General features: G+C 43.1%; 1 pseudogene; it reads right to left on the reverse strand.

The window, feature by feature from the left end:
- Positions 1-3,059: 3,059 nt before the first annotated feature.
- LOC119267841 lies at positions 3,060-4,579 on the reverse strand (annotated as a pseudogene).
- Between the last annotated feature and the right edge of the window lie 394 nt (positions 4,580-4,973).

A 4,973-nucleotide genomic window follows, 5' to 3' on the forward strand; every position in this document is an offset into this window, starting at 1 on the left:
GATTTTATGAGTTCGGGCCCCTCTTGGAGAGGTAACAACCCTACGTCTCGTGCCCGGAGGATTGTGTTTTCTCTTGGGGTATAAGATTACAGTGGATGTTGAACCCTTGCCCTGGAGCTAGAGAGAGGCTTATATAGAATGCGCCTCGGCCTCACAACTGCCACGTTACAAGGGGTTAAATGAGTATAACTACAGCGGTTACTGGTAACGGCAGCTATAACTACACTTGAAGTCCGACATTAAGCTACTCGACTGTTGCAGCTCCCACATCACCCCTACGCCTCCTCTATCTGACTGATGATGGTTAGACTGACTGGATGGAAGACATCTACGGTGTATCCGAGTGAATTTTCAATGTAGCACATCCGGATGCGCCTGTGGTCCAGGGACCTTCCAATGATGGTGTGGGACCCTAGATGGGCCTTAGATGTCAGGTCCTTGACCGTGCCACTAGTATGTGACCCCATCAACGACAGTGGCGAGGAATTTTGGGTGGTGGTGGCGGTGCCTCCGAAGTCGCCTGAGTGCGACCCGGGAGGCGGTTAAGGTTCGGGATTTTCTCATATTCTCATCTGAAATCCTATATATCTAAATAGTTGAACCCCACTAGTTCTATTTCTCTTGACATGCAACTATGCCAACTAACAATGTTACCACGAATAGGAAAAGAGCCAACCTTATCTCGACATGCAATAGTGCCAACTCACTATGCTATGCCATGCCATGCATGAGAAAGACAAATATTCTCCAGGTGTATACAATAATTAAGTATTTTATTCTAATTTCAATTCTCAAACAATGTTTTATACAATTAAATTTCGTTGAAATAACTGCAACTAATTCTAGCAGTAACACTCAAGGTATCATCTCATGTTTTCTAAGTAAGCAATCCCATTTAAATGCACAGACAAGTCATCCGCATCTCGAACGCATGAAATCTTCCACTTTTCACCACATGCAAGCCCTCTACATCATTTAGCATGCAAGCCCTCTACATCATCAATTTATAGCAACAAACAATTGAACTAGAATATTGCAAGGCAATATAACAATACATCTACCCTCTATTTACCTCTAGGTTTGCTACCATATATATGACAAAAAATATGATGCGGTATTATTCTCATATATTTCAATTTATTTTTTGGTAATTTTGTTGCTATAAATTTCTGTAGCAACGCATGGGGTCTATTGTACGAACATGAGGACAGCAGTATCTTGCACCGTCTTCACTGCCATCGTCAGATGACTAGGTGCCTCACAAAGCACAGATAGTGTGGTAGAGTGTTCGACATCTAAAAAAAAGTATTCGACATCAACAAGTAACCACACACAAAATTGACAATGCACAGTGGCAGCAGATCTTACTTACAGAGTACGAGATATGTCTAACAGCGGCAGCAACTAATACTCGGTTATTTCGTACACGATAGTGCATTCTGTCGCCATTATTTTTCAATGGCGAGACAATGTGCATATGGTGGTAGAGCTCCTAAAGAAAGGTTAAGAAGAGTTTGGAGGCCTAACTCATTTTTGCTGGGCACTACTGTCCATACCAACATTCTTTTTTTAGGGTAGTCCATGCTAACATTCGTGAGATATAATAGCTTGAAGACTTGAACCAACAAAAAACACTATGATCATGTCAATCTGAACACAGAGAAATGTTCATGTCCAACTAACATTGGTCATTCCTGTATTATAACTCCATGAAATGAACGAGGCGCCTAGGCCTGCGACTATACACGTAGATCGAATTTCCAATCAATAGCAAACAGAAGGTCAATATGACCACACAAATTCCATACATACTCTGGGTATTATCGAAATGGATTAGTCATGTTGCTACTAAACAATACAAGTTGATTCCAACAGGAAAGGAATACGAGACAAGTTAATTAAACCTACAGATTTCTATTTGAACAAAAGAATGATATTCACCTATATCAGAGGCTAGACTTGGCTCGGGACAGCCTGACAAGATCACGCACGTCAAATTCACAAGTATTAAAAGCAGACACCAGGAAGAGATAAACAGTAAGGGGGCAAAAATTCAAGCCTCTTGAAAATTTTGCAATTGAATGAATCAGAAGAAATCTCGTATTAAGGCGAGGTAGAGACAATACTACCAAGTAGTCAGTTCTCATAACTTCTCATGACATCACGTTGAATTATGATATTACTGAATAGATCTTTTAAAAGGATGCCTACAAAGACCAACAATGGCAGTTACACAAATCATAAGTGTCCAGGGTGTCAGTTTGATGCCTTGAGCGTATTTCCCATCACATAGTTCATATAGACCATGCTCTTTTTTTTTGATAAAATATAGACCATGATCATAGTTCAGTAAACTCCACGGGATTCCACCACAATGCTGGTTGGTGTAGGAGAACAATCTTTTCTAATACTACTGTGTATTTGCTGGGCATGTATACAGAAAAGGAAAAGTCAGATTTACTAATCAGCAATTGAGCATATCTCTTCAGGAATTTATCTATTGAAAATATTGTGAAAGATAAAATACTCATATATGAGCCCTAGGTTATATTCATCCAAAATTATAAGCTAGTATATCATGTGATACGTGTCACTTATCCATGCACCCTTGTTTGCCTGTTTCAGCTTTTGACACAAATTCCTGAAGAGATGTGTAAATTTACAAAGAGAACAAGATAACTAGCCAACCTATTAATTAATACAGTGCAAGAAACACTGTAAATATATGAGAAATAAATTCCTTAAGTAAAGCATTCCAAAAATAAATTACTCATGCAAAATATTCATATAGAACATGCCATCATTCTGAGGACATCATATCATAGAGATGGTAGGCACTGCTAATTAATGAGCCAAAATAAGACGGATATTTTTTTAGCAAAATGGGTAAACAAGCTACAGCCGGTCAAGAACACTAATCTTACAGACAGAAAAAAAAGAGGCTCCAAGGTTCGGATGCCTTGCCCCAATACCGAGAAGAGACAGTAGCGAACCCAAGGAACAGATAAGTAATTCACCCACAATGTAAATGGGAAGTTTGGTACCAGAAGACAACCCAATTACGATAAACGATCAAAATACATATGATTGAGTTATCACTGAATACTGAATGTCAAGGAACAGATGAAGTAATTCGCCCACAATGTAAATGGTAAGTTTGATAACAGAAGACAACAACAATTACCATAAACGATCAAATTACAGGATTGACTTGTCACTGAATCCTGAATATCAAGGAACTTCGTCAGGACCTTCAGCGTGATGCAGGTCCAAAGAAGAGATCAGTTCTGGATGGTAGCTGGGTGTTTTGATTTAGTAGGAGAACAAGGCAATGCTTTTCACAGATTATCCTTCCCTGGTTGTCATCATTCCTCATATGAAGGGATCAACATTTTCACTCTCTGATAACAGAGAAGTGCTCCACCACGAATGGTGGTATGGCTGGAAGAAACCATCATACGTCCTCCGAAACAACCACTCCAGCCTGCCACTTTCCAAGCACAGACAAGCGAACCAAGAAACGGCCTGGGGCGCGAACATCTCTGATGTTGTCAAGTACAGGATGCTACACCGCATTGCCGCAATTTTCAGCGTATTCTGGGTGATTGCGCAATCTTAGCATTAACTGGATCAGCCAGGTTGAATACCCTGATGTTAGCCCATGCCCCAGCATCAAGGCCATCTTCTTGACGCAGCATGAAACCGATGTTGAATCCATTTGAATAAGCAATGCACATGTTATCGCCGTTAATTTGGCCAAGGATCGAGCTGGGAAAACCTTCCAGATTCAGGAGAGGTGGGATCATCTCAACAAACAATCGCGGGTTGTTTGGGTCGGGATCCAAGACGACCACATACGCACGATCCACATACGCACGATCCTGGTGAGGCCAGTAGATGAAATTACCCACTCGCATGCCGCTCTCAAGCAAAAGTTCATCTTCCGGCTCGTGGTGCGGGACATCCAACCATGGGGAGAGGAACCAATCGCCCATTCCCAAGGATGAGGAGAAGACCGCAGCCCGCAACCTGAACTCTCCATGGGAAGCAAGACAGAAGATGCCAAAGCTCGCGGGGTTTTCGTCATCGCAGATCACGCCGGCGTGAAGGATTTTACCATCTCCTTGGCGGTCGTCGTCGTCGTCGAAGATGTGGGTGTGACTCAGATCAAAGATCCGTTCGCACCGCCGTGCCAAGGGGTTTAGCAGCGCGAGCAATAGCCCGCCCCCTTTGAGGAGAAGGTAGCCGCCACGGGCGTCTAAGACGAACCAGGAAGCTTCTGGGTGGTCGCGCGCCTGGAGGGTGGTGAGGAAGAAGTCGCCGCTCAAGATGGCGGCCACGAGCTCCGGATTGTTTCGGTGGGCGGGGGCGAAGGCGGGGATGCAGGGGAAGCCATTGTGAGGGACAAGTGGAATCGGTGAGTTGAAGAAGAGGCCGAGTAGGGGCGCCGGGCGGTGGTCGACGTTGGCGACCACCACCGGCACCGGCGGCTGGCCGTTGGCGGCCATAGATACGGCGGTTGGACGGGGGTTCCCTCGCGACCGCTGCCGAACCGACCAACTCAGTCTTATCCGGAGGGGGGGTTTGCCGCTCGCGGGCTCAATTATCTTGACCCGTTCGCTCGTTTTTTCATAAAGAAAAAAACAGGATCCAGTTGACCATCAACCATTTTTAAGACAAGTATTTTCGAACGGAGAGAGTAGATGCAGCAATCTTTGTTCGCTGGATAGATGAGAAAATCGAATAAAGGTTTACAACTCGTCATAAATACAACATGAATACAACAATACATCAGTATAACATACTCCCTTCGTTTCTAAATACTATTTGTCTTTCTAGATATTTTAATAAGTTGCTATATACGGAGCAAAATAAGTGAATCTACATTTTAAAATATGGCTATATACATCCGTATTTGGTAGTTACTTTGAAATATCTAAAAAGACAAATATTTAGGAACGGAGGAAGTGCCA

The sequence above is a fragment of the Triticum dicoccoides genome, chromosome 3A (genome assembly GCF_002162155.2).
Source record: "Triticum dicoccoides isolate Atlit2015 ecotype Zavitan chromosome 3A, WEW_v2.0, whole genome shotgun sequence".
NCBI lineage: Eukaryota > Viridiplantae > Streptophyta > Magnoliopsida > Poales > Poaceae > Triticum > Triticum dicoccoides.